We start from the raw sequence: 22,375 nt of genomic DNA, 5'->3' as shown, positions 1-22,375 counted from the left end.
TTTTCACCTTTGTTTCGATCACGCGCAGAGCTGGAAACGGGAAGTCTGCTACTGTTTGACCGCCTTATGTTACGAAGTACTCTCTTATAATTAATATCTTAATTAAAACTAACAGCGTCTCACGAACTGTCAGCGCACAATTACATAACGATAATCCGTTCTGTTTAAACTGCCCAAAAGCAGCTTGAAGAGAGACGGTAAATAAAAGTTCGGCCGAGAAATGCCACCTTTTTAAGTACTTGGTGGGCGGCATGGCTGAACTCACCCGACACGGTGCAGATGCATGCAGTAGTTATGGGATGAAGTATCTCATCAATAGCGTGTTCAAATTCGATCAATGTTATGTATTATCGGATTGGGAGTATTAAATACTGTAGTGATATTTGTTGCCGAGTCGATGCACGGAGATCAGGCTGGGGATCTGGCTATTAATTTCCACATTATGTAGCATAGAGGAGACCAGGACGCCGTGGAAAACTTTGGTAGATTTAGCAAATCGTCTAGCTCAGAACGAATGATGTGGTAGGTCCACATTTTTTTCTTGCTGTGTAGAAAATAGAATTTTCTTGAGGCTTGAAACAGAATGACTGGTATTGCCACAGTTTTTTTTTCTATCGTTAACGTTCTTGTAGCCTTTTACGACAGGCAGTAGTCAGAAATCTATTTGGACAATATATAAGGAAGTCTGACCAGCCGTTAGATGGAAAACACTTTCTTCGACAAAATAAAATTGTTACGGGTGATAACAAGTAAAATGTTATAAATCAGACAACTGAAACTTTAAATGAAGTCCAATACAATGCAAAATCGTAACTGCTTGTAGTCAGAAGCAATATAAAGGTATATTGTGAAGTGTCGTTACGTATTTGCTCAAGCCATTCCCTGGTCCCTCCTTCTGTTGATTTATATATTTATTTATGGAGTTATTTGATTGGAGCTTTACGCCTTTCTCTCGAATATATCACTTACAGAACGGAGGCCCGCATTATAGTGTGAAGAAACCGGCTAGTGTCTAGGGGCAACCCACGACAACTCGCAGCATGCTATCAGACGCACGGCCGGAGATTTGCTTCTGATAAATCATGCATCTCTGAATATTAAACTGAGGAGTGTTGCGTAAAAGTGTATAAAATTTTAAGCTACATGCAGAGTAAGTCATTGGGATATGTTGGTAGACCTCACGAGGCGTGGGTTCAATCCCGGCCTTGGACAGGACATTTGTGTATTCTCTTGTTCTCTCTGTTTGGGGTTATCAAGAATAACGATGAACTCTCGAGGACCTTTCTATGGCCGTTTGTGCAGTTTAATGATGGTTGAGGACCAGCCGTCGTGCCCCAATATGATGTGCATATCTGGACCTCAAACATGCTAACGTTCCCGAGAAATTTGCCAAAGCTTGGCGCTTTACTCCGGGCACCGTGGTTTTCTCTACTTATAAGACTGAGCGATATCGACTACGTGCTAAAATCTTACATTTACAAAGATTACATTCTTTGAAATGGCACCAAACAAACAAATAGATCGGATACCAGGCATGTCCTAACATTAAATAGTATTTTTTGGTGCAGCGTATAACGCCAATTAAATAAATAAGTAAATAATACGAAGTAAATTGCACTGTAATCTGTACTGAATGTAATTCTGGACCTAAGTCTTATTACCATTTAAATCCACTGGGTCCAGACCTGCACACCGTCCATGTTTCAGGCGTTGCTCTATGCTAAACAATGGGCTCAGTTATAATGGAAAGCTAATCCAAACGCTGCAGTAAATCCTCTCGTAAGCACGTGATAAATTCATAATAATTATTACCTGAAACAGTGATACTATAATAAGTTTCATTTTAAAATACAAAGCTGCTTAAGATTTCTAAACCGTCCAATTTGAAGCTTTACACCAGATTTAAAAGTTAAAGAAAATATAGGCATCTCCTTGCGTCGTCTATGACAATGGCAAATCTTGAATTCATCTTTAACCATTTCGCTTTTGATAATTGTCTGGACAAGTTGGTGATTTTGATACAAAGACACTCAACGGCAGTTGTCATTTTCTTTGTCGTAAGTAATGATGTTGAGCAATGTCGACTTAGTACATTCGTGTTTAGGCTTGAACATAACGATTTCGCTGTCATCTACGGGAAGTATTCCTGAGTAGGGAGTAAAACACTAGTGGAATAATAAATAAAAAATAAATAAATAAACATAATGATTTTTCATTGTATGTTCCACGTTTCCTGTTTGCTTGTTTTCTTGTTAGTTTGTGTCGTCTTTAACACCAAGCATTCATCTGATATAATGACCTCAGATTTACACTGCTGTCCCTTTGGAACATCAAGTACTGGACATGACACTCAGTGTTTCTAAGACACGAGGTATTGGCTCAGGGAATTGGTGTATCCCTGTGAACTCTCTGTTCGGAGGGTGTCAATAATAACAATAAACGGTCGACGACTCTCCAAAGGACTTATCTGCCATTTAACGCTTGTTGAAGACTACGAGCCTTCAGCAATATGGTGTGCATGTCTGTGCATCACATGTGGGAAATTTCCCCAGTGATTTGCCCAAAATCGGTCGTTTAACCCAGGGTATTCCGTTTTTCTCTATCCATTAAATTACCACCAACGAAGTGAAAAGCATGAAACCACACTGCAGTTGAACATTTCAGTATTTCATTAGCCCATCCCCAGGACTGTAATTTTTGTGGTAAAATAAATTGCAGGAAATGGTTTCATTTTTCGGCCAAAACCATTGTAAGCAGCCGGTTTTGCCGGTGTAAGCAGCCGGTTTTGAGTTAAAATCAAGATGCACTAGTTGCGGTTTCTTTTAGTACTTTTATTTGTGTTTTAAGCCGAGTTCAAGAATAGTCCATTTAGATAACCGCTGTCAGGTTCGTGCGTGCAAGGGGTAAGCCGTGTAGAGCCCCGTGGAGATCAGGTCACCCGGGAGCTAACCGCTGGAAAAGCCTCTTGGGTCCCAAAGCCGAACGAAGAGGAAATGGAAGCGAATGTGTGATCTCTGTAGTAAAACCACATGTATAATTTGGGATTATGCCTATAAAATAGCTGTTTGTAAAAAATAGATGTATCCATAGTATAGAACTAACAGTTCTAAGCAACACCTTTTTTGCGAGGTTGTATAACCAACATATCGCAGGTCAAAGTAACTAAAAATGCTAATGGACATTGAGAAAATCGAAATTGCCGCCATGCTATCATGTGCAGCCAATGACGTGCAAGTTCGTTCAAGTCTAGTTTCCGCTGTAACGCTGTTTTGACATACACACGTATAGACTGAAGCTTGTAAGGCAGGAATGACAAGAGTGTCCATGCAGGCAGGTTTCCATGAAGGCGATATGTATTTGAGCCCACAAGTTATGCCTATATATTTTAATTCTGATATTTTTATTATGTTTGTCTAAACCTTGTTTAATAATGTTCAATAACGTGTGATTAAAATCCCCCTCTCTCCTCCACTATCCTCTGTGTATGGTCACGAAAATGATCACGCGCCTTATTGCATCGCGTGGATTTTCAGTCATCTATTCGGCCATGTGAGAACTTATATGCCAAGTGGAAAATCTTTTCACCTTAATTGCTTTCACCCACGTGATAACTATTTTCACACTGGTGCAACACTTAGAAACCTTAAAAAAAAAACAAATGTGGTAAAACCATAAGTCTTCAAATTTTTGGGGCAGATATTAGTAGTGCTGAAAGTAAAATATTACATTTCTTCACCAGCCTTTTGGAAAAGTAAAGATATGAATATATTGTTCTTCAGATAGTCTAACCGTGTGAGAAAAAGGAACTCAATATTCCTGCTACATATACCTATAAATTAGTTAAAATGAGCGAGCAGGTGTTCAAAAATTAGAAGAAATAGAGTACTCTGATTATTAATGCTACATCATGTTTGACAACAATTCAAACGCTGTTCTGAGTTAGGTACGAGATCACATACCACATTTCAGTCATTCCTTCCTGACACGATGCTAGGACACACGAGGTGAGGAGTCAAGCAAGGCCTAGGTTATTGAATTTGTAGATTCTCCTATTCTAATACCGCTCGTGGAGCTGTGGTGACTGTCGACAACACTGGTTGTTTGCGCAGCTTAACGTTCGTTGAAGACTACTTATAACGTCTACCAGTATAGTAGAGTATTGTTGTAACTCCAACAAAAGATACATGGCGATGCATGATTCTATATTTCGTTTTTATTTAAACTATTTTCAAGACTGACCTAACAATATGGTGCGCATGTCTGTACATCGCACGTCAAAAAGGCCATCACTAACCTGCCAAAAGTCGGTGGTTTACTCCAGACACACCTCCGTCCTCATCAAAATAAAAATAACCGCGGCCAATGAACCAATCATTCGTGCGTATGGCGTTAAACAAAAATTAAATAAATAAATAAATATAAACAAACAAATATGTTATTCTAATCATACATTTGTACATCCCTATATTACTATCTATTCGTTCCATCAAACATACACACTGTCAAGGTTAGTCTTATTCGTGTTGGCCAAAAGGACGATTTTATATTTATGATATTATATATTTTTATTTAATTATCTATTGGAATACTTTTCAAAGTAGTACTGACAATTTTTCTCTGCTACAACGACTCTCAGGTTTACGTACATTATTTATGTATTTGATTTCATTGGTGTTTTACGCCGTACTCAAGAATATTTCACATTATACAACGGCGGCCACGGGCCTCTTCCACAAAACTAAGTCACATTACTTGTAACTTTTTCGCAAAAGGCGTTGTTCAGGTTACAGTGTCAAAAGGTGGCGTCATTTACGACAGGAGTTACGAAAAATTGAATTCCGAAGTTTTTGTGAAAGTGGCTTCAGCGTTATGCTGGGAGAAAACCGGGTAGAGCACGGAGGAAACCCACGATCATCAGACTTGCCGGAGAGATGGCCAGCATGAGCTGGATTCGAACTCACTTCATAATACAAATGAATTATGCGATTAATGCATTTGCTGAGTATGTCCAAATGTGCCAAACATGAGGCTGTTCAAAAACTCTTAACTTTCGTGACAGAATAGCTAAGATTTAAGGCGTATGTTGTTGGGGTAAGTTGCAATAATTTCCATGGGGTAAAAAGCGGCATGTTTTCTACATGTAAGCCAAATCAAAGTTCTGTGGAATTTCCACTTTCATCTAATTCGCTTGCGATTCAGCCTATGATGGTTAGTGACGTTACCAAAATAATCAATGGACCAGTGGCCGACATGTGGCGTCTGACACATGGTTTCAACGTACACAGAGAACAACCTAAGAGGGCCTGAATGACTGTTACCTTGTGTATGGAAGTTTGAGCAAACAGTCATACAGTGTAATAATCGTGATCCTTATGTTTCCACCGGCCACTGACGCAAAAATTGTTCACTGATTCTACCACTGCAAACTGACGCAATCATCGTTCACTGATTCTACCACCTCAAAATGACGTAATCGTCGTTCACTGATTCTATTACTGTTCAATGAAGCAATTATCGTTCACTGATTCTAATACCGTTCGATGATGCAATCATCATTCACTGATTCTACTACCGCTCAATAATGCAATCATCGTTCACTGATTCTACTACCGCTCAATGACGCAATCATCGTTCACTGATTCTACTACCGCTCAATGACGCAATCATCGTTCACTGATTCTACTACCGCTCAATGACGCAATTATCGTTCACTGATTCTACTACCGTTCAATGATGCAATCATCGTTCACTGATTCTACTACCGTTCAATGACGCAATTATCGTTCACTGATTCTTCTACTACCATTCAATGAAGCAAATATCGTTCACTGATTCTACTACCGTTCAATGATGCAATTATCGCTCACTGATTCTACCATCGTCTACTGACACTCCCACCATCCCGTATAATCTCCCATCACTCCCATTGCTCCTGATGTAACCATCGCCCCTGGTGTTTCAGTCACCCACTGACGCTCCCACCATTACGTATATTCTGCCATGGCCCCCATTCACTTATTGATCCTGATGTAACAATCGTACCTGATGCTTCTATCGCCTAAAGATGTTACCATCGCCCATTGATCCAATCGCACTTACTGATTTTACTATCAGCGTCCCTTGATGCCTACTTCCCCAACGATGCTCTCAAAGAACCCTGATGGAATGGGGGTGGGGGTGAGGGTGGTGGTGGGCGTAGAATGCTCTGATAATTTTACTCCACTTATAAAGCAGACATTTGCTGCGTGGCGTTATTTAAGACAGGCTATTTTAAGCTCACTCTGTGTTGTTTGTAGATCTGTTGCCAGCTCAGTTTTATTGTTTTTGTTCCAATCTCATGAATGTCATCTGAACCAATCATATTCATGTCTGTATGAGAAACAAATCACATTTTATACATAAAAATACAAAGTGACACAAGCTTTCCGGCCTTTTAGAAAAAAAATGCCTTTACTTTGATGTAAATAACTTTTATAATTATATTGTTACAAGACATAAACGGATGTCCTCTGCCTACGACTTGTTAAATTAGAAGAACACGGGATAGTGTTTTTCTCTGCAGTTCATTGTGAATAGCTCGACTTGTTATTTCCTTACCTGTTTTAGCAGAAATCAACGGGACGTCTGTATGTGTTTAGACTACCTTGCTGACTTGGAACAGATATAAGTGGTTTTAATTGTACATTTTGTTTTTCTCTCACATCGTTAATTGTGGACGAACTCTTGCCATTCATAAAGTCCGTCTTTATAATTTCGTGAATGTTGATAAATTTGCCGAATGCTGGATGAATTCTGAAAATACTGAAACTTGAAAATTCCAAGGAGAACCACAACATCCAAGATAGTGGCATTTTATTTAAGCGTCGTCCTTAAGATCGGCCTCCTGTGTGTGTGTGTGTGTGTGTGTGTGTGTGTGTGTGTGTGTCTGTCTGTCTGTGTGTTATAACGACAGTCTACCATTACTGATTGTGATCAATAAACCTTATTCTAATACGGATTCAACCACAGCGAATGATTGTTAATATGGTTTGTTTTGAGACATTACAGGTAAATTCCGTACAAGCAACCCGTTTATTACAAAAAAGTGCTTTAAACGTTATGCAGTGGAAAACTGTGAGGAAAAGATTTTGATTGGTGTTTTACGCCGTACTCACTGTGCATAAATTTATTGCAGAATCAAAGAGATTTTAAATCGATGTGTATCATTTAAATCATATAAATAGTCTTACCGTCCACAGTTACAGTATTAATCATTTGTTAAGAGGCTAAGTTTTACTCACGGTCTTCATAATGCAAAACATCAGGGGGAAAATGGCTACGCTTCAATCGACTTGTGTCTTTCATAATATGGAACCGAAACTCAAACCAGGGAACAGTTTTTTCCTTTTATTTCGGCGACCCACTCATATATAACAGCTGCTGCTTCACTTACACACCATGAAGTTCAGAACACATTTCAGAATTAATAGAGGTTATAGAGTACTATCTGCCCAGAAAGCAATAATGATATTTCTTAGATTATTTCTATAGTTAAGAGCATTGTGTTGTCGTTCACCTCCGCTTCTGTGCGGTAACTGGCAGGTGAAAATGTACACAGCACTCGTTTAGGCCTGAGTACGGCGTAAATCACCAATCCGTCAAGTTTCAGTCTACATGAAACATACATCCTTACCGTTCTTCACAACTAACCCAGGAATTTTGTATATGACGAACAGCTCTGCAAGTCGCACTGCATGTATGTCTGTTGGTCGATGAGTCGGTCACGGGGTCGACGAGTCATTCTGTTGACATCCTGTCTTTTAACATGGGGAATTCACTTAACGTAGGATGATATTAACATGACAGTAAAAAATTCGAGTGAGCGCAATGTAGAGTTAGTAATTACGGCGTATTTTTTAAAACAAGAAAAAAGAAGAAATCTAAGATTTTTTCTTTAAAAGAAGGGTGCAAGCGGTTTATTGCAAAATCGCTTCTACCATACTGAAGAATAAGTAGGCGCGTAAACCCCCAGAACTGTGCTTAACAAAACCTTGATGTAACGCAAACAGCTATAGTGCATTGTCACAAATGGGTGGTGATGGGTGGTTTATGTTTGTGAAGCTTCCTGGAGAGGGCATTCCAGTGAAACCGGCACTAACCAATCCCATGTAAGCAATCAATGCATGTTATGTCGCAAAACTGGAATCACTAAACTTGTGCTTGAAGCTTGAGAACAACACCTAATTGATACGAGTGTTCAAGGACATTTCCAGTGTCAGTATATACACATTTTATTTCGGCATTAATACGCGACAAATACGATAGGAGAAGGAGAAAAAACATAGTCGGATCATTGGCACTTCAGACATTTTATTTTATGGATAAATCGAACAGCCTACCTTGCGCTCAACTTGAACTCATGATTGTCTCAGTGATAATGATAATGTGTGCTCTTGTTCATGTGTGATAATGACAAGGAGTGCTCTTCTTCATGTGTGATAATGACAAGGTGTTCTTTTGTTCATGTGTGATGACAAGGTGTGCTCTTGTTCATGTGTGATAATGACAAGGTGTGCTCTTGTTCATGTGTGATAATGACAAGGTGCGCTCTTGTTCATGTGTGATAATGACGAGGTGTGCTCTTGTTCATGTGTGATAATGACGATGTGTGCTCTTGGTTACGTGCAAATATCTATTAGGATGTTTTCCTTATCCAGGTAAATGTCAAAGAGGAACAGCGCCATTTGCATTCTAATCTGACGTCAATCTATTGGCGTCATATGCATATACCGAAATGTTAATGCCGACTGTTTTCTGCGGAAAATAATCTATGATCACACACTTCCGGAGAGCTCTGAGTAAGTGGTCATTAACACAGCCAATGTAATATAAATTAAGCGACTGTGTCTCGATTGTGTTTGGTTATGAGCCGTCGAACTGGTGATGCTATCGATGGCCGGGCGTTGATGTATTTGCCCGGTGTGCGGATTACCAGGTTCAATGTTGCACCGACATCCATAAACGATCGTATCGGTGCTGATATTGATTGGGTACTAATTTAGCCTCACCGTCTCTAAATTAAGAGCGCCATTTGTTGTGGCGGATTGATAATTGCCATGCCGTGCCCTGTAATTTCACCGCAATCTCCATGGTTCAGCCTAAAGCGTATATGCTCATGTAACGGTAATCGTCCCAGGAAATTCAATTCATAAGCTCTTTTATAGACTGATATATAATTAGAAAACATATTTTGATATTTTTTTCTTCTGAAAGGGTAGAGTGAATGGCCCGGGTTGCCGCCCACGCCGTGGTCTGGATGCTGTTTGAAGCATGGTTACCCAAATGCTGGCTTAGGGAAGCAGATCTGAGCAACTAACAAGCATCCGGTACGTCTGCTGGACCGGGTGTGTGTTACTGGCTATTGTGCACGGTCTCGATATGAAAACATCGCTGGAAATTGTCAATTCAGATCAGAGTTTCGGCTACAATGGTCTACGTATTTATGTGGCGTGGGCGTGCAACCGGCCTTAAAGCATTTCCTTGTTGCAGGGATCGTTTCTATTCAAGTTGTCCCAAGTTTGGATGGTCTTGCTTTGACGGACAGAGGAGCTTGGGAACGTTGCTTTATACCGTATTGATGAGTTGACCTTTCGCTTCCAAGAAGGCTGAATTGGCATTATTTAAAAGACCTTAGCCCCTTAACGCGACTATTTTCCCCTTTGAATACTGTTCAGGCCCGGCGTAGAATTAAACCGAAAGTGCAATCTGACGCAAAAGTTGTCTGTGTCTCCCAGTGTACTGGTCAGAATCTTTGAGAAAAATGGTAGACGCGACATGTGCTTTTGTCTTCCGACTGAGGGCTCTAGAGGGCACTTGCCACTTAAACTGTCCCCTAATTCAACGTCCTGTTCCCGCCGATTTAGCTCAGCCTGGTGTATTCCAGTAATCCAGGTTTAAGTGCGGAAATCATCTAGCCCGGCGGCCGAAAGTATCGATCTTTCTTGTCCATCTGCAATAGGCGGGGGAGGTTTTAGCAAATGAACTCAGCACGAACAAATATATTCAGAAGTCACCAAAAGTTAGTTCTACTGTCTGTTAACAGTTCGTAAGTGGCTGGTCTTTATCGTGGCAACGCAGTGATCGCTTCTCGTTACAATATATAATACATACATACATACGTACCTACATACATACATACACGATTTGTGTTGATAAGTATGACGTAAAACCCCAAGCATACATCCTTACACACACTTTGGTGTTGTTAAGTATGACGTAAAATGTCCAGCATATATACATACACACATGCATACATACATACATACATAGTTTGTGTTGTTAAGTGTGAGGTAAAACTCCAAGCATATATACATACATAGACAATTTGTGTTGTTAAGCATGTCGTAAAACCCCATGCATATATACATACATAGTTTGTGTTGTTAAGCATGTCGTAAAACTCCAAGCATATATACATACACAGACAATTTGTGTTGTTAGGCATGTCGTAAAACCCCAAGCATACATAGACATAGATGTAAAACACAAACCATATTGTATGTGTTGTTAAGTATGTCGTAATGTGACAAGCAGAGTTATTTCCCTTGCGGAAGGTAATGTCAGGGTCATGTAACGTCATGGGGTGCAGCCATTTTCTCGGGAAGAACAACATGTGGTCCGTGGTCACTGTCGCAACATAACCGAAAACGTCGGGTTTTCTGGTTGTTATAGCCGCTGTCACGGTGAGTAGGCATTGCATGAGCCAGATCTGTTAATCTGCGGCTCTAAATGATAGTGTAATCGCTCCATATTTGGTTATTGTACACTGTGATCAGCACACGTGCGCTTATAGTTTTGCAGCACGCTACCCACGGGTTTGATTTGTGAAATAAATTTAGATGTCGATGGGTTTTATGTACAGAAACTCATGTTTCACTGGCAGTTGTTAATAATTGCCGACACCCCGTGAGGTGTTTGGAAGGAAGTACCTCCTGTGATTTTTATAGTTTTCTAATTGCTTGTTGCCCGCTGCAGTGCTCAGACAGGGTGCATTACACTTGCACCCGGTGACCTGTACCTTGCGTAATACTTGCGCAAGTCACAAACTATGTGGTCTGTCAATGATATTAGACTCAATATAGTATTGGTTTAATTATGGACGAAAACTCTCCGTCCATTTCCCTTTTGTCAGCATTTATTGTTAGTTTTGTATTTTCTTCATGTTTTGTTCTGATAATTCTCTTTTATTATTTATTCATAGTCTGTATCTTGTTAAATACGTACATGTACATGGCGTTGTTGTTGTATGCAGCTGATAGTAGACTTGTTCACAGGCCCAGTATGTTAAGTACGATGCATCCATATGAACACCTCTTGACAGTTTGAATCATTCCTTGGCAGATTTTAAGGTAAATATCATTGCGTATTTGTAATAAAGCTATTTGTAGGTATTGAGCGTCTACCTCTTAGGCGACATTACTGTGTACATTATAGGCTTTACGCAGTACTGTGGATGAGCACTGTAACCATTATAATTACTGAAGTATATACTGCCATTCAGCTACTTTGGTGTAGATATATGGTGTGTTTGATGTCATATGATGAAGAAGTGTTTATTCGGGTGTATTCATGGAATATCCGTAATATCCGAAAGTTGTACTTGCACTGTAAGCAATTGCTACCCGAATTTACATCTGACTATCCACACAAGCCAAGGTTTGTTTAGTAGTGTTATATGCAGTAGGTTATCAATAACCATGTATGTATACGTACACGTAAGAAATAGCATCTACCTATATGGACTTGGAACGGGGGTGTATTATGTGTGTGTATTGGTGGACACAGAGATGTTGCATATACACAAACATGCAGACAAGTAGTAAATAACTACACCAGACCGCATGTTTCGTCCAATCTAGTTAATGTATGTTTCCTTTGGATTTTTTTTATTGTTTAGGTGTTTTCCTAATAAAGGCTACAAAAACACCTCAAACAGAGTGGCTTCTGCCTTGCTGTGTTACAGTAAAACCCCAAGCATGCATACATACATACATACATACATACATACATACATACACACACTTTGGTGTTAACTATGACGCCAAACCCCAAGCATATATATAATATATACATACATTGACAATTTGTGTTATTAAGTATGACGTTAAACCTTAAGCATATATATATTCACATACAATTTGAGATTGAGTAATGCAAGAAATAAGAAGGGAGGAAACAGAGCATATTTAGTTGCCAGTCTATGACAATCTTCCCAGATGACTTTGTGTTCACTACCCTTGTGTCTGTTGTGGTGATTCACTAGAATGTTCTTCATTCTTCATTTTAATGTGATGATGTTCTTTCACTACAAGTACCTGAATACATTTAGATGAGTGCACCCATAAAATTTAGCACAAAAATATGCACACCACATAACTCAGGACACAGAGCAACAGTATTGTTGGCCCACCAACTGGGATTTCCCCGAAATTCATCCGTCTTGGCTGTTCTTGGTATCTTGGTGGCGAAAATCATGGTCGTTGGTCCTTATATGCGAGTTTATACAGGCCAGCGCGACCATTTACCTTTAATTCGAATGCACCATGTAAGTCAAAATATGTAATATATATGTACAATTGAAGAGCAGGTCACCTATACTTTAAAGGCCTGTGGTTTTCTCTGAATTCTCACGCTTCTATAACCCGCGTGAATGCACGACAACTGTTAAATTGTCCCAGGAATGAGTTAAATTAAATCTAATCGTTAAGTCAATTCATATACCACTCCAAGACCACTGGCGAATCATAAAGAAGCGTTCTAAGTCTTTGATCATAATTACTCTTGAGTACGGCCTTAAACACTAATGAATCAATCAACCATTCTATCAATCCTTGATTTCCTGCAAATAAATTTCCTTACAAAACACCAATTATTCAACAAATCAATCAATCGCTGTTCAAATATGGCAATCAGTGTGAAACAGGGATGTTTATGTGATCTTTTGGTGAAGATTTCCCAACAGAAGAATCCCCAAAACACCAGATCCTCGTTCTCCCGACAAAATAAAACATTCGCAATGTATGAATCTATAAATTACAGCGTGCATATTTATTTAGCAACAATTTTCTGCACGGAGGCAATTGAAATAGAAAGAATAGCAAGGTATTGTAGGGTATAAAGATTTTCGCTGTTAGTTCGTCATTTTGAAATATATATGCTTGCTTGCTAAGAAAATAATGGAAATTTGGGCAGGTATATGAGATTTATTGATGAAAGTTTAGACAGGTAGTGAAGAGGCTGCTAGTAACACTCCGTTGACGCTCCTAGGTACCCATTTCAGCTGATGGCATAGGAAAGTCCAGATTTAGAAGGTAAATTTAATATATGAAAGTAATGCCCAATGTTTGTTGGTCACGGAATGATTGGGGCTGAAACGCAGCACTAAGTGCTAACATCGTTGTTTATGGAAAAGTAATATTGGTCTGAGGTCAAATATAACACGAACATGGCGGCCACTAATACTTTGTTCTTAAATTGTGTGTACCATTATTGTTCTTAAGCAAAATAGCAAACAAAATCTTTAATGCAATCAAACGATACCTTGAAATCTGTATAGAGTCAACATCACTTGGAAATTTCCTTCCCACTGTATAATCTGGATGGATAAGGTGTTATGGTGCTGAAGATTGAAGGAACTAATTGTTACTGGATAAAATGCATTTCATTCTGTCTACTGAAAATGACGTAGAGGTGTTTGGCACAGCTTGAGCAATAGTTCGATCAGTACAAAACGGACATATGCTCGCATGATTTACACCCAGGGAAATCTGATGTGGAATTGAAATACAGGGAAATTTTTAGTGATTGAATATAAGAAAATAATACATTTAGTCATGATAGTTCAAACACATAACAATTTGGTGGAAGACTTTAGGTATTTAAATGCTCCAGTGAAAGCTATCCCACCAAGTTAGCCACCAGACATTTTAGAGCAAAAGTGGAAAAGAAAAACCAGAAAATGTGAATATGCGATTACATCTCTACACCACATTGAAGGTGTGGTTGCAGACTGAAGGACTCTTATTTTATATTAATTTTGAGTTATTAATAACAGGCATTAACAAAGAGTATCGCATAGCTATGGATGTAAAGCGTTATAACTGAAGGAGGGCTACAGATGACTTTTGCAGAGTATCATCATGTTCAAGAATATGTCACTGATACGATGGCGGTCAGTCTCATCTGTGGTTGAGACCCAGGGTAAACATAAACCTGTGGCAAGTTGCTGACCGACCACTACTGACGTACAGATATTCACAGCATCTACCGGTAGAAGACAGGTTGTCTTTAACGAACGTTACCCTAAGCAAATCGCCATCCAAGCGCCGTCGCCCTCACAAATCCCTTTTCCAAGGTCGGTATGGGCCCGCATCTGATGTGTCGTGGTGATTGATAAACAGGCGCCTCTAAACACTAGATCATGGCCCACTGATTTGTGGCGCCAAAACTCCTGTTCGTCAATCTGCATTTGGATTTCTACTCGAAACAATGCACTGGAATTCAGCTGTTGGGCAACTTTTTTCCTATGAAAATGTGCATGGGAGTGACCTTCCCAAAACGCCGAACAGCCTTCCAAATCGATATTTTGCACGGTCTGTTCACTTCGACAGTGTCATCACAACTTGCACGGTGAAGTCAGATCGGTTGTGTCATCACATCTTGCGACGTGAAATCTCATCGATTGTCATCACAACTTGCACGGTGAATCTATGCTTCGAAACACACATTCGTATACCAGCCGTCATCCAATAAGGACGCCGCAGGTCAATAGTAACAAGGCCAATTCTTAAAACGACGTAAAACACAGATTACAAAAGAACTGAGAAAGTATATGTACGAAAATAGGACGCAATCATGCAAAGAGAAGCAGTCAGCAGTTTTCAGTGTGGGAAAAACTGAGTGGAATAAGTATTCAAATCTAAAATATCAGTTGTCGATAACAAAAAATTGATTGCAGCTGTTCATGTGTGCATCGTGGCAATCTAATTCGGAACAATAAATAGGCAGCCCCTGGCCCCGGATTAAGCTGAATTAGACGCAATCATTGCCCATATGTACATACAAGAGAATGATACTCACTTAAGAAACTTGGAGTGACGGTGTTTGATGGAATAACCTTGACACACAAGTTTTTGCAGTAATAACATGAGACGTTGATTGAAATCGTCGCATAAAACGCGGGATCTAACAAGGCGAGATATGCACACGCCATGTGCAGGACAATTCGGTATATTGCTGTCCAGATAGTTTACAGTTTCGTCTCTCTTATCATGAAGTCTGCGAGACAGGAAACCGTTTCAGATAAGATGTCCCATCTGAGAGTCTCTAGTTTCCTTTAAATCTCGCGAAGGTGGGAAAATAACTTTCACAGCCTTTGCTATGTATAGATTGTGTAAATATAGATCATCAATATAACGTTAGTGAACCTGCTGAAGATCACTCCTTAATAGTTTTCTACATATAGTCGTATTCATATGAGAACAGGTCGGCCACAAGGGGTAGAACTTGTACCCATCGGAATACCCATACACTGTTGATATATGGCTTCCACGAATTTCACATAGATTTATTAATGAGAAATTCAAGTAACTCAATGAACGTTGCTTGAAACCACAGACTCTCCAGATGGTACATCTTATCTGGACCTATATATTTATGCAAAGACCAAAACGGATTCCTCTCTTGCAGACTGTACGACAAGAGGGATAGTTTCAATTTGGACATTGTAAATCATCCTTACTTGACAAAGGGTTCCTGCATATGACATGAACTTATCTCGCCATGTAGCATTTGTTAGGTCATGCGTGTTACGTGACGATTTCAATCAACGCCACAAGTTATTACTGCAAAAACTAGTGTGTCAAGTTATCATCAAACGCCTTCACTCCAAGTTTCTTAAGTTTTACAATGAGTACAATTCTCTTGTAAGTAAATATGGACAGTGTTCAGAATCTGTGGCGCTCTGCTTCACGATTGTGTCTAATTCAGCTTAACCCGGGGCTAGAGGTTGGATATTCATCATGTTGGATTAGATCGCCTATGAACAGATAGATAGATTAGATATATGAACAGTTTCAATCAAAGCGCAACAGATACATATTTTGTTATCGACAACTTATATTCTAGCATGGTATAAGATTTGAATACTCAGTTGCCTAGAACATACCTTGCGTCTTTCCTACATCACTGAAAACTGTTGACTGCTTCTCTTTGTACGAATCCATCTTATTGTCGTATTTTATATACTTTCTTAGTTCTTTGGTAATTTATGTTTTGGGAATTGGCCTTTTGATCATTGACCCGGAACGTCCTTATTGGTTGACGGCTGGTATACGAATATCTGTTTCGACGCATAGACCCATGTACGTTGTGGAGAAGAAGGCTTTGCTGTCACCGACTTGAACATAGCGGTGACCGGTTGAATTAAATTAGTGATGAAATTTGATGTATTAAATCCGTGTGAGGAATAGTAGTATAGAGAGTAGAGAAATCCCAAGTAGATATGTCCTGTAGGTGTATTAGAGCGTCTAGATGGTTAGATTTTTTACGTATCCACATATAGTTGGCGCCTTAAATTTTTTCCAACTGGACAACGGTAGTCTCTAAAAATAATGGTGTATAAATTTGCACATACACAGTGACAGGTGGTACACACATATATGTACACAAGTCACTGTGGACGTGTGGCATGAATTACACAATTTGTGTACTGCTGGTACACAAAATTATGTGGAAGGATATGCATATTTGCCACAACACTGTGTACCACTAGTGCACACAAGTTTTTAGAGAGTACGTGCTCCTCCACAAAAACTGTTAGTACTAATCCTTGCAGAAAATTATAATATTTTTAGAGGCTTCGTCCGCAGGTACAGTAACGTATATTCTTTGCAGATCAAAAAGTACCGTTCTCACGGTGGGATCCTTCAGAACTCGCTTGGTTGTCACATGAGCATTAGTATTGGTATAGTACCTTGTACCATGAAGTCACATTGGCTGTATCATCACAGCCTGCTGGATGAAGTTACATCGGTTGTGTCATCACAGTTTGTACGATGGAGCCACATGGGCCGTGTCATCAGTTTGCACAGTGAAGTCACATCGGTTGCTATCAAAGCTTGCACGGTGAGCTCATAACGGATGTATCATCACAGCTTGCACGCTGAAGTCACATCGATTACGTCATCACAGATTCCTTGGTTGTCGGGATTTGTTTTATCCTAGGAGATTGGTAATAAATAAATGACTTGTGTTCACTTGTACATGGCTAAAAACTGTAGACTGCGTCTCTTGTTAATTAAAACAACAGTTTTGTGATTGTAAATTCAATGTATGGAGTCTAGTGTTAAGGCTTGTACTGGAAGTGATATCTCTAATTATTTCTGGATGTCCATCGGAAAACGGGTCGCCTATGAATATCGGATGTGACGCTAAGAGTGAGTGAGTGAGTGCTTGGGGTTTAACGTCGTGCACAACAATTTTTCAGTTATATGACAACAAAGGAATCCTTAGGGTGTATGTAATGTACCTCCTTGTGGCAGGACGGATTTCCACCGCTCCTTTATCTAGTGCTGTTGTCGATGATTGGTTTAGTAATTTTTGTACCAATTAAAATAATCACATTGTGAACCCAATTTAACAAATGAAACCGGTGAAACCGAGAGAAACCCACGGAAAATGCATTGTATGATGATCGATTAAAAGAGGGCACTCGGATAAAGGAATAACACTTGCATTGGCTGTTAACACGTTTTTGCCACCTATTTTTTAAAATGACTTTTGGCTCACATAACTTTGTTCAGGGCATTATGCTAACAAAGGGGAGATAACCTCTACGTCTCTACATCAAAGTGACTGTTTTGCATTTGTCTTCCTTGGCAAGTAATAACAAAATATAGTTAGAGCGAAATGTGACAGAACCAACATTTAATGATATCGTGGATAAAGTACTAAAATTCTCTGGTGTCGCACTAGCATTGTCCCAGAACAACGTTCAACACAAACTACCAATGAACTACCAAAGGAAGTATATAAAGTATGAAATCACTCAAGGACGGAATCATACAAAAAGAAGCAGTTGTTTATGATGTTAGAAAGATACACGGTATGTTCTAGGCAAATGAGTGAAACCAGTATTCAAATCGTGTACGTTGCTGTTATAAAAATTGTCGATAATAAAATCTGTACCTCAACTGCAGATGTCGGTATATCGTGACGATATATTCAAAACTATGAATGTAAAGCTCCTATCATGCCTCAGTCATGATGCATACAACATGTCAAACATTTTCACATTAAATAAGCAACTGTAGACCTATTCAACACCTATGGAAAGTGAAACACGTGTGCGTTAACAAGCTATGAAAATTGAAACACGTGTCCGTTAACAAGCTATGGAAAGTGAAACACGTGTGCGTTAACGATATATAGAAAGTGAAACACGTGCTTTAACAAGATATGGAAAATGAAACACGTATGCGTTAACAAAATGTAGAAAGTGAAACACGTGTGCGTGAACAAAATGTAGAAGGTGAAACACGTGTGCGTGAACAAGATATAGAAAGTGAAACGCGTGTGCGTTAATGATTCCACAGTAAAGAAAACATAAGTAAGACGGTAGTTTCCGTACAGTTTGTCCTGGGTTACGACAGGTATTGAATCAGAATCATTTTGCGAAAAAGTGTTACAACAGTGTTATTTGTGGCTGTACATGTAAGTGATATGAGAAATGATGTCAAATCAGCAACCGGTGGAAATGACATCGAAATATTCGTTTTGTGCAACGTCCAAAATCGGTCTCTGTAAATTGACTATGGCATAGAATAACAATTTATATCATCTTTGCTCTTTTACCCTTCTATTGAAGCACATTTTGTAACTTGAGAAACTCTCAAATATTAACGAAAATATTGAACTTTTAAGTCGAATGTATTAGTCACTTTTATTTACTCCCTATATTGACAACAATATGTGTTGAAATCAGGGTTGATGTTTTGTTTGTTACATATGATAGGATGATATGACGTACACCCACCAGGTGTGTGTACAGTGGTAGAACACATTCGACATGGCATAGAATTAAATATGATTAAGGCGTACATCATAGAGAGTAAGACCAGAGCAGCGATGTCAGTGCGACACCAGTGAAATACGGCCTCTTGTCAGTACTTCATCCACGATATCATTAAATGTTGGTTCTGTCACATTTCGCTTTGAGGAATACTATACATATATTGTTACATATTTTGTTACTACCTGCCAAGGGAGACAACTGCAAAACAGTCACTTTGATGTAGAGACGTAGAGGTCTAGTGTTAAGGCTAGGAACGCCTATCTTGGTTGGCTGCTATGAAAAAGTCACAGTTCATCCCGTGAGTCTGATTTTTAACACAAGATCTGATCATTAAACTCCATTCCTGTACATGCAAAATGCGACGTATAACAAAAATAATTTACAATCCTCCTTTCTTTTTGACCCTGTGAATTATCCTTCCATGGATAGCAATACACAAAAGAGTCCTGCACACATATATGTAGGCGAGTACGTCTCATCCTAGAGCATTTGTTAGATCTCGTGTGAAGATTCCAATCAACGACACAAGTTAATGCTGCAAAAATACGTGTCTCAAGGATTTTCAATTTTCACCCTAATTTTTAAAAAGTTTTACAATGTGTGCAGTTATCTTTCATGTCAACATACATTTTTGTATGCTTAACGTTGTACTTAGCAATTTTTCAGTCATATGACGACAAGGAAGGTCTGTAAACATATAATGTGTGTTCTTGTGGCAGGGCGAGTCCATGCCGACAAAGTGCTGCTGTAACTGAAGGATCGTGCCGAAGACACCAGACACATTATACTCACAACGGATCAACCAGTGATGTTCCCTTGTCCTAACCTCTCAGCGCTGAGCGTCAAGCGATGCAGCAGTAAGTACCATTTTGAAAGTCTTTCGGTATGACCCAACCCCGGTTCGAGCTTACCTAAATATGGTTGGAGTGCCCAGTATCTCTAGGAATGCTGCTTTCTTAATTGTATCAAATTCCTGCAAACCCTGGGGTAGGGGTTATATATTAATTGTGTGGTTTCCTCCCACAATAAGGCTGACCGCCGTCGTATAAGTGAAATATTCTTGAGTACGGCGTAAAAACACCAATCAAACAAATAAATAGACAAATGTAATCGTGTTATCCGATTATTAACACACAGCGTCCATTATGCTTGGGCTACAATGATCTCAATTTTAAAAAAATTGTTGTTATGATTATGTGCCGGAGAATGCAGGGCCCGTATTCATAAAGATTCTTAAGCATTTCTTAACGCTAAAAAATTCTTAAACCCACTAAAATTCATAAAAAGCTAAAAAATACTTAAGTGCCATTCATAAAAAAACTTAACTGTTAAGAAATTCTTAAATTCTAAGTGTGCCTATGACCACTTTTATCTTTTCTTAAATTCTTAAGTATTTCTTAAACAACAACAACAACATGGCGGCCGCTCAACCAAATCGACGCCACTTTAAGGAAAGAAGAGATTGTTTGAACGAATACAATGATAGGGAGCTCTTAGAAAGGTTTCGTCTGGATGCTGCAGGGATTCGGTATATCGAATCACTAGTTAGGGATGACGTTGTAAGTGGATCGAATAGAAACTGTGTACTTACTCCAATGCAGAAAGTGTTGATTACTCTTCGTTTTTTCGCAACTGGGAAAATGCAGCTGTGCAGTGGTGATGACATGGGAATCTCACATCCGACTGTATCTAGAGCTATCACAGCTACTGTAAGAAGTCTATCTTCAAACCGACTACTTGCTCAGTTCATTCGTTTTTCACTGACAGCTCGTGAAATCCGTGAACAAGAAGCGTTCTACGCTGCTGTCCAGTTTCCAGGAAATGTTGGGGCTATTGATGGGACACACGTACAAATCACCGCTCCTAGCACATGTGAAAATGAATTTGTCAATCGGCACCATTACCACAGTATTAACGTTCAAATAAATTGTTGTGGATGCGAATTACAACATTCTCGACATTGTCGCAAAATGGCCAGGACCAACACATGACGCTCGAATTCTGGCTGAAAGTGGACTGATACAGCTTTTTGAAAAAAACCACGCACCCATCTACACTCATCTGATCGGAGATAGCGGGTACCCATCTAAACGCTGGCTTCTTACCCATTTCCTCAGGCTACAACCCGGCCCTCCAACAAATTACAACAGGTTTTAAAATATCACCTAACTGAGCTTTGTATCGCGAACATTGAGTTGTTTCCCTTGATATTCATTAGCGGCGCATACTTTTCTGTATTTGGTAATTGATGGGAATTTTTTTTTTGAAAAAAAAAATACGTCCTCATTTCAAACACTTGAGTTTTTACAAATTTGCATAATTGCTGACATGTAAACATTGTAAGAGTTCATCGCAAAAATTTGATGAAGACATAAATCCTTCCTCACACAGGGGGGATAACCGGTATAGTGGTTAAATTGGACCTTCTCATAATCCTGATATTCTGAGATCGAATCTCACATGTGTAAAGTTGTATTTTTGCAAGTTTTTTTTTAAACTCTGGATAAAATGATTTGTTCATTTTGTTGCGTTTTAGGTTCCACAAACGGACACGTAGTGTAGTTGAAAGGGGTATAGGCCAGTTGAAGAGAAGATTTCATGTATTGCGTGGAGAAATAAGGATGTCACCAGACAAAGCCTGCCAAATAATTTTGGCATGCGCCGTTCTGCATAATATCTGCAAATTGAGACAAATACCTCATCCAGTTAATGAAGAGGAGGTTGAAAATAATGGAGTTGATCAACAAGGGGATAGTGTCATTGCCCCAGATGCCAATGTTGAAGGCGTTCGATACAGAGAGCAATTTGCCAAAACACATTTTTGAATTTATTATTGACTGATCGGCCTGTTGACTATGACTTCTCCCTCTTTCACTCAATCTCATGCTGCATGTTCTTTGTCAAAACATTGTATTCAAAATAAGCCTCTGTTTTTGTTTAGTCCACCTACCCCATTATCATACTAGTGATATATTAAACTGTTATTCCTGAACACATCCAGTCGAATGAATATGTAAGTGCTCTCTCTATCTTTTTTTTTTCTGCGAATAAATAAACACAATAGTTGATACTTCACTAAAAGAGAAAAAAAACTTACGTTTACTAAATATGAGCAATGGAATATACTTGAGTTTGATTCCACTGCTTGCCTTGCGTACTGCTTCACGATATCCCAGCCACGTAATGGCAGCCAGTTTATATCCAAGGCAAGCAACACTGGATCACATCACTTGTTCAGTTAATGTTAATTGCCCGAGCTTGGTC

The 22,375-nt window shown here is 39.2% G+C and overlaps 1 long non-coding RNA gene across 1 annotated transcript; it reads left to right on the top strand.

Annotated features, from left to right (window-relative positions):
* Positions 1-19,319: 19,319 nt before the first annotated feature.
* LOC135469627 (uncharacterized) lies at positions 19,320-21,857 on the top strand. Its single transcript, XR_010444343.1, has 3 exons — positions 19,320-19,409; positions 19,831-19,968; positions 21,648-21,857. It is a non-coding gene; the product is annotated as an uncharacterized LOC135469627 (long non-coding RNA).
* Positions 21,858-22,375: the final 518 nt, after the last annotated feature.

The sequence above is a fragment of the Liolophura sinensis genome, chromosome 7 (assembly GCF_032854445.1).
Source record: "Liolophura sinensis isolate JHLJ2023 chromosome 7, CUHK_Ljap_v2, whole genome shotgun sequence".
NCBI classification, from domain to species: domain Eukaryota; kingdom Metazoa; phylum Mollusca; class Polyplacophora; order Chitonida; family Chitonidae; genus Liolophura; species Liolophura sinensis.
Note: the sequence above shows the minus strand (reverse complement) of the source record. Positions and strands in the feature narration are given on the sequence as shown.